Here is a 9239-nt window from a genome sequence, read left to right on the forward strand (position 1 = left end):
CCATCTCTCCAACTCCTTGAGTCACTTTTATGCAAAACCATTCCTGCAAAATACACTAATCCATAAATGTACAAACCCATCAGTCCAAAAATTGATCCACTCAAGGCAAAACCTCTATGTCCCAGTTACCTCTCAAGTGTCCCATACTGCAACACTGAGGCTTTGGGGAACACGTTTCTAATATATGAACTTTTGGGAGATTAAGACAAGGTCTCCTTATAGCCCACAGCTGTCCTGGAAATCTCTATGTAGACCAGGCTGGCCTGAAACTCAGAGAAATTCACCTGCTTCTGCCTCCCAAGTGCTGGGATTAATGGCATATGCCAAAAGATATGTGCCACCATGCCCGGCCCTATGAACTTTTGAAGGATGCATTCAAGCCACTGCATTTGCCAACAGAATGCACCCTTCATCTGAGCTCATCTCAGAGCTGTCCCTTGTCTCGGTTCAGGGGTAAATCCTGACTTGTCTAGGCCAATAAATGTAAAGTTTATTTGTATGTTTGGCTGAAGGCATGTGTGTGACCAAGTTCTAACCATGGAGACAGAGGTATTTACCTCATCCACTTAAGAGAATTTGAGGCTAGCTTGAGTTACATTTGACACTGTCTCAAAAATAACACTTGACCTGCAAGATGGCTCAGCAGGTACAAGCATTTGCCATAAAAGTCTGACTAGTTGAGTTCCATTCCTGGGAACCGTGAACCTACTGGTGAAAGTTGTTCTCCCACTTCCCTAGCTGAGGCCTTGGGAAGCCAGAGCCAGTGTTTAGAAGGTTCAAAACCTGTTAGTTTGGAGTCCAGAGGACAACATTTGAGAATTGTTCTATCCTTCCACCAAGCAAGTTCCAGGAGATTGAACTCAGATGGTCAGGCTTGGCAGCAAGTGCCTTTAACTGCTAAGGCATCTTGCTCTCCCTGTGTTCAAACGAGAGGACAGAGGGAGGGAGGCAGGGTGGGAGGGATGGAGGTGGGGGAGAGAGAGGGGGGGAAAGGGAAAGAGAGAGGGGGGCACATAAATGCAGTAATATTTAAAGCTATTAGTTGAGCTGAGGGTGTAAGCTCAGAGTGCTTGCCTAACCTGCCAAGGCTCTGGAGGCCATGCAGAGTACCACAGAGAGCAAAAACAAATTACATCACAAAAACCAGAAGCAAAGGTGCTCAGGATGCGGCTGGCCAGCTGGAGTGGGCTTGGTGGCCCCTTCCCAGGACCCCGCAGACTGCCGAGCGTGGCCAGCAGGGCAGAGGCTCAGGGGCGGGGCTGTGCGACGCCTTTGTTTTTCCTTCACCATCCATCTGGATTCTCACTGACTGGTTTAAAATGGCTACGAAACCCTCGCCGGGCGCTGGAAGAGCTGTCCTATTTATTATACAGGGGCACCAGGAGGCGCCGGGCTCTCGGCTAGTTTAGAGAGCGTCCATTTTAGCAGCAGCCGGACAGTACCGGAAGGCTGGAGGGGGTGGGGGTGATCTGAGTCTTCTGCTGATTCTCTTATTTTGTCTTGCTGGGCTAGGCAGGCGCCCTCCCACCGAACTGAACCCACTGTCCCACCCTTCTCATTGTTCTGATAATCCTTCTGATTCTCAATTTATAAACCAGGGTATTAGGTAGACTACACTAATTCTCAATTTTAAAGTTATCTTCATCTGTCTATCTAGATATCTTTGTGTGTGTGTGTGTGTCTGTGTGTGTGTGTGAGAGAGAGAGACAGAGACAGAGAGAGACAGACAGAGACAGAGACAGAGACAGAGGGAGACAGACAAAATTCGGTCTTACTATGTAGTCCTGGCTGGTCTGGGACCCACTATGTAGCCAAGGCTGGCTTCAAACTCACAGAAGAGTCACCTCTGCTTCCTGAGTGCTGGGATTTTAGGTGCACCACCATGCCCTTCTTATTTTTTGAGGGTGGGGTGAGGAGGAAAGGGTTTATTTGGCTTACAGCACAGTTCATCAAGGGAAGACAGGGCAGGAACCTGGAGCACAGACCATGAAGGAACACTGCTTGGTGGTTTGTTCCTCATCTATTTTTTTTTTTTTTTTTTTAAACAAGATCTCACCTCTAGCTCTGGATGGCCAAAACTCACTATGTAGGCTGTCTTGGAACCTACAGTGAGCCTCCTGCCTCTGCCTCCTGGGTGCTGGAATTATGGACGACTGTTAGCTTTCATGTGGGTGCTGGAACTGAACCTGGGTCCTCTGTAAGAGCAGCCAGTACTCTTAAGTGCTGAGCCATCTCTCCAGCCCCTACTCCCCAAATTATAAATCTGTAAGTAATGAGTGTTCATCATTAAAGCACTTAAAGTACTGAGAAGAGATGAGAAATCCATCCATTGCCAGGCATGGTGGTCCAAGTCTTTAATCCCAGCACTTGGGAGGCAGGCAGAGACAGGTGAGATGGATGGAGGCCAGTCTGATCTACATAGGAAGTTCCAGGACAGCTAGGGCCTGAGGAGACCCTGGCTCAAAAATAAACTGAAAAGAAAAAAAGATATAAACCATCCATGCTTCCACCATCTAAAGGTAGTGTAGTGTATATGAACATTTTGGACTACATTTTCAGATAGTTTTCTCTGTGTGTAGTTATACATATTTCAGAACTCTGCTGTTTTGTAAACTACTTTTTATTCAAGGAAGATTGTAAACAAGTTAAAAAAAATTTTTTTTTTTTTGTCTTTTTGAACAAGGGTCTCCCTGTAGCTCCAGCTGTCCTGGAACTCACTATGTAGACCAGGCTGGCTTTGAACTCACAGAGATCCACCTGCCTCTGCTTCCCCAGTGCTGACAAGTTAAAAATATTTTATTTTTATTTTACGTGAATGTTTTGACTGCTTGTAGGTAGGTGCACCTGTGTGGTGTGCCCGCAGCAGTCAGAAGAGGGTGTCAGATCTCCTGGTACTAGAGTTATGGATGGTTAGCCACCAGGTGGGTGCTGGGATTCAAACCTGGGTCTTTTGCAAAAGCAGCCAGTATGCTTAGCTTCTGAGCCATCTCTCCAGTTCCAATTGTAAACACTTTTTTTACTTAAAAATACACTATTTATCACCCCCCAATATTTACTTCATTTTTTTCTTTTCTTTTTCTTTCTTTTTTTTTTTTTCGGTCTTTTTGAGACAGGGTCTCCTTGTAGCCCCAGCTGGCCTGGAACTCACTATGTAGACCAGGCTGGCCTTGAACTCACAGAGATCTGCCTGCCTCTGCCTCCTGAGTGTTGGGATTAAAGGTGTGTACCACCATGCCCGGCTTTTCTTTTCTTTTTTTAAGTCAAGGTCTCACTATGTAGCCTTGGCTGGCCTGGAACTGGCTATGTAAACCAGGCTGACCTGAACTCACAGAGATCCACCTGCCTCTGCCTCCCTAAATAAATTGCCTCCCTAAATAAATTGCTGCCCCTTCCCAGATCCCCACAGACTGCCGAGCGTGGCCAACAGGATAGAGGCTCTACCTAATACCCTGGTTTATAAATTTATTAGGGAAGACCCTGTCTCAAAAAGACCAAAAAGGAAAAAAAAAATAATTTTTTCAAGACCAAGGTCTTGCTCTGAAGTCCTGGCTGGCCTGGTACACAACACGTAGACCAAGCTGGCATGAAGTTGCATTGCCTCGCAAGTGCTTGTACCACTACATGGTTTTAACCCCTTTTTTCCTTCATGATCACTACCATAAAGAATCTTTCTAGATATTTTCTCCTAATTTCCAGCTACATGCAATTTCAATACTATATAGTCATTCTTCAATATTCAAAGGAGTTTGGTTGTAGGACGGACCCCTTATGGACACCACAATCTGGCGATGTTCAAGTCCCTCATACATAAAATGACACATTACTGGGGCTGGAGAGAGATGGCTCAGCAATTAGGAGCACTGGCTGCTCTTGTAGAGGACCCGGGCTCTCTTCCCAGCACCCACATAGGTGCTAACAACTGTCTGTAACTCCAGTTCCAGGGAATCTGTCCTCCACGGGCATTGCACAATATGGGTGCATTTACATATGTAGGCAATACACTCATACATATAAAATTTTAAAAAAACAGCCTGGTGTGGTGGCACACGCCTTTAATCCCAGCACTCTGGAGGCAGAGACAGGTGGATCTCTGTGAGTTCAAGGCCAGCCTGGTCTACATAGGGAGTTCCAGGACAGCTGGGGCTACAGGGAGACCCTGTCTCAAAAGACCAAAAAAACCAACCAACCAACCAAACAAACAAACAATTAAAAGGAAACATTTCTCATTTGTATACTCCTGTGTATTGTAAGTCATCTTAGTCTTTCAGGTCTCCCACTTTACACTTGATGTCACTAAAAAGCCGAGACACCAGCTTTCCTATCTTATTCTATGAAGGATTAAAAAATATTTTTGGGGGGCCGGGTGTGGTGGCGCATGCCTTTAATCCCAGCACTTCTGGGGAGGCAGAGGCAGGCGGATCTCTGAGTCTGAGGCCAGCCTGGTCTACATAGTTCCAGGACAGCTGGGGCTTCAGGGAGACCCTGACTCAAAAAGACTAAAAAAAACAAAAAAATTTTTTTTTCATGTAGTCAAAACTTAGTTTTAAAATCTTTGATTTATTTTATGTATATGAGTTTTTTGTCTGCATGTTTGTAAGTGCACATGTGGAGGCCAGAAGAGCATGTTGGAGCCCCCAGAACTGAAGCTACCAAAGGTTGTTGGCTGCCATGTGCATGCTGGGAACTGAACCCAGTTCTGCAAGAGCAGTTGGTACTCTGAACTGGTGAGCCATCTCTCCCCAAATTGAATTTTTCCAAACTCTTTTTTGCGGGGGGAGGGGGCTGGGGTCTCAGTGTGTAGCCCTGGCTGGCCTGCAACTTACTATGTAGACTAGGCTAGCCTCAAACTCACAGAGGCCTACCTCTACCACCCAAGCGCTGGGACTAAAGGTATGTGCCACCACACCCTAATCAAAACTTATTAAATATACATTTGGAGTACCTTTATTTAGCTTTGTACACCTTTAAATTTAAATCTTTTCAATTGAGCATGGTGGCTCATACCTGTAATCTCAGCAGTTAAGAGTTTGGAGTAGGGAGATTGTCACCAATTCATAGCCAGTTTAGGCTACACAGTGAATTCCAGGCCAGTCTGGGCTATGTGGTGAGTTCTAAGCCAACCTGGGCTATAGTAAGAAACCCTATCTCAAAACAAAACTAAACTAAAAACACCCCAAATAAATTCTTCTAAAATTTAATGTTTATTTGGAGGGTGGAAAGATGGTTCAGCAATTAAGAGCACTGTCTGTTCTTGTAGAAGACCAAGGTTCAAGTCCCAGTACCCATACAGCAGCTAACTGTAACTCCAGTTCCAGGGGATTAAAGGTGTGCACCACCACGCCCAGCCTTGATAGATCTCTTCATAGATCTTAGTGCATTTTTTGCCACCTCCCAGAGTCCTGGTACATTAGTAGGTCATCTGTCACCATGAGGACTTGGAGCCTTGCTTATCACACTGAACATGTGAAGTAGTTTGTGCTGCTTAATCTGCTTTTCTTTTGTTGTATTCCAGGGTCTCCAGTCTTTGTGCTCGCAGTGTTGGACTCTCCTACCTTCTCATCTGTTCCTTCTGATTTCTCATTTTTTCTTGTTTGATGAGTGCCATCATGTGCTTAACCTGCTTTTGTAGGTCATCCTTGCAGAGGGCCAGGATGAAAGTGATGCTAGAATGATGGGTAACTGGCTTCCAGCTGAAGCCTGAGGGGTAGCAGAAGAAATGGGAGAGGAAAACTGGGAAAGGACTTGCTAAGTTTACAGAATTTCAAAGGACCATATCCATGGTTCTGATGTTATCAAATTGAAAATTTCTGTACATCAAGTGTGTGAATGTGGGCCTGTAACTTTGTACTCAGGAGTTGGAGGTAGGAGGATCAGGAATTCAAAGTCACATTCTGCTACATGTGTTTGAGGTCAACCTGGGCTACATGAGACTAAGCCTCAAAAAACATCTGGAGGCAGATGGATCTCTGTGAGATGGAGGCCAGCCTGGAATATGTAGTGAGTTTCAGGCCAGCTGGGTCTACAGGGAGACTCTGTCTCAAAAAGACCAAAACAAACAAAAAACTGGAAGCAAACTTATGCCTAAACATTAAAAAACAAAAAAAAAAAAAAAACAGAACTGGGCATGGTGGCACATACCTTCAAGCCCAGCACTTTGGGAAGCAGACACAGAGAGATCTCTGTGAGATCCAAGCCAACCTGCTCTACATAGTGAGCTCCAGGCCTGCTGGGGCTACAGGCTACAGGAAGACCGTCTCAAAAAAGCAAAAAAGGGGGGCTGGAGAGATGGCTCAGCGGTTAAGAACACTGGTTGTTCTTGCAGAAGACCTGGGTTCGAATCCCAGCACCCACATGGCAGCTAACAGCTGTCTGTAACTCTAGTCCCAGGGATCCGACAGCGTCTTCTGACCTCTGTGGGCATTGCACCACACATGTGCACTTACCTACATGCAGGCAATACACGCATACACATAAAAATAATAAATTTTTTTTAAAAAGCAAAAAAGGCCGGGCGTGGTGGTGCTTTCCTGTATTCCCAGCACTTGGGAGGCAGAGGCAGGCGGATCTCTGTGAGTTCAAGACTAGCCTGGTCTATGTAGTGTGTTCCAGGTCAGCTGGAGCTACAGGGAGACCCTGCTTCAAAAAGACAAAAAACATATATAGTCCCAGGACAAACAATATACTTCTTAAATTATTGCTTTTTCAAGTCTTATAAATCAATGGATTTCTTTTGTCATATTTTTTACTTTTTATTTAAAGTTCTCAAAGACACTTTTTTTTTTTTGGTCTTTTTGAGACAGGGTCTCTCTGTAGCCCCATCTGTCCTGGAACTCACTATGTAGACCAGGCTGGCCTTGAACTCACAAAGATCCACCTGCCTCTGCCTTCAGAGTGCTGGGATTAAAGGCGTGCGCCACCACGCCCGGCTTCTTTTCACTTTTTAAAACAAAGTCTCATATATCTCAGACTTAGAACTCCTATCCTCCTGCCTTCACCTTCCATGTGTTAAGATTAGAGGCTTGTGCCCCCATGCCCCAGGTAAAGAGCTCTTTATATTATATATAGAAGCATATGAAGAGCTGGATGTGGTGGCTCAGGTTTGTAATCCCAGCATTTGGGAGGCTAAGGAAGGAGTCTCTCTATATGAGTTAAGTCTAGGCTATACATGAGTTTCAGGTTGCCCTGGGCTTCACAAAGCAAACAAGCCAGGCACTTTGGGAGACAGAGGCAGGTAGATCTCTTCGAGATCAAGACCAGTCTGGTCTATATGGTGAGTTCCAGGCTACCTGAGGCTACAGGGAGACCCTGTCTCAAAAACAAAAACACAAAAAATTCCCAAATCACAACCACAAACCAAATGAACTAAGAAAGTACATTAAGATCAAAAGTGAGGAAAGAAGTTGAACTTTTTTTTTTCAGTGTCTCACTACGTAGCCCTGGTTGGCCTGGAACTTGCTATGTAGATCAGGCTGGCCTCAAACTCACAGAACTCCACCTGCCTCTGCCTCCCTAGTTCTGGGATTAAAGATGTGAGAACCATGCTTGGCCTAAAGATAGAAATCTTTTGTGTTGGACAGTTTACATAAAGGGAATAGCTATAATATGAAACTTATTCTGTTTAGCAATCAGATGCAAATGTTTACAATTTCCCCAGTATTAGATTAGCAAAGATTAGAGGAAAGCAATGACATGGGTTTTAACGTGTTGTGGAACCCTCACCGATAAGAGGATTGTCAAACGCTCATCACCTCTCATTATTAGAAGAGATAAAAATGCTCTGTGGAAAAACTGTATGCCTAGAAATCCTGAACTGAGTGTGCTGGTGTGGTAGCACATGCCTGTTATCCTAGCACTCCTGAGGTGGAAGTTCAGGGCCACTCTTGGCTAAGTGGAGAGTTTGAGGCCAGCTTGGCTATGCAGGCTATGAAAAAAAAAAAAAAAAGAGAAAAAAACCCAAAACCCAAACATTTTAGGAACTTTGCTGTGTTGTTAAAAGGAAACCATGGGCTGGGTATGGTAGCACATGCCTTTAAACCTAGCTCTCGGGAGGCAGAGGCAGGAGGATATCTGTGAATTGAGTCCACCCTGGTCTACAAAGTTTCAGGCCACCTGGAGCTACAGGGACACCCTATCTCCGAAACGGCCCCCTCCCCCCAAAAAAAGGGAATCATGGTTTTATTTTCTGGAGAGAGGGCTGGAAGTTTTAGGCTGAAATGATTCACCCATTTCGGCATCACAGTGTAGCTTGGGCTACAGGCACACCACTATGCAGACTGAAAAAGGTGATCAAAATAAAAAATGGTGTTGGGGGGCTCAACAGTGTTGGAGCAGGTTTGCTCAAGGCCCTGGGTTCTATCCCTAGCATGCTTGCCTCCCAGAGTCCAGCTTAAATAGATTCCTAGGGGTTTCCCCCCATCTAATCATAAACCAATGTTCTTAGGTCATCCAGGAAAACCAAGAGTTCTCAAATGTACATTTCTAAGGAACAGGACTCCAGGAGGATGGTGTCCATCTTGTATCTCAAGACAGGGTTTCACAATGTAGCCAGGATGGTCTGGAAGTTTTGGGGGTTGAATGGCCCTGTACTGGGGAATGAACAAGGCAAGCATTCTACCACTAAGCTATTTCCTTAGCCCTCTTTTACATTTTGAGACAGGGTCTTACTATATTTCCTAGGTTGACTTGAACTCACTCTGTAGCCCAGGCAGGCCTTGAAGTTGCAATACTTCTGCCTCAGCCTCCTGACTGGGACACCCAGGCTGGGCATGCCTTCTCACTTTTGACCAATTTCCTGGTTGTAAGGCTTGGGAGTCTCACCTTTTGACGTTCTTAGCTAAAGTGTCTCCCATTTGCTCTCTCTTGTAGGTGATGTCATGCACCCCCATTCTCCCTACCTCTTTCATCTGTGTCCCTGACACCCAGAGTTTCCTATTACAAACAGCTTCTATTGCTCTCTTGAAGGCTTGGGATGTCCTCCTTTGTACGTGGAGTTAAAACACCCTTGTGAGGCTTAACTGGCAGAGTTCAGCTTGCTTTTCTGTGCTACCTTTCCTTTGATGACCTCTTTCCATTGTAATCAAACTGTCCAAACCGAATCTGGCTTCCACACTACTGCACTTGGAAGGAAAACATACAATTCCTGCATCTTCCCGAGATGGCATTCACCAACTGTGCTACCTACCCCCACCTCTGTTGATCCTGCACAACGCTGTCTTACTGTTACTTGTCTGCAGTGTCTA

The sequence above is a fragment of the Nannospalax galili genome, unplaced genomic scaffold, assembly GCF_000622305.1.
Source record: "Nannospalax galili isolate Female #2095 unplaced genomic scaffold, S.galili_v1.0 scaffold1206, whole genome shotgun sequence".
Taxonomy (NCBI): Eukaryota; Metazoa; Chordata; class Mammalia; order Rodentia; family Spalacidae; genus Nannospalax; species Nannospalax galili.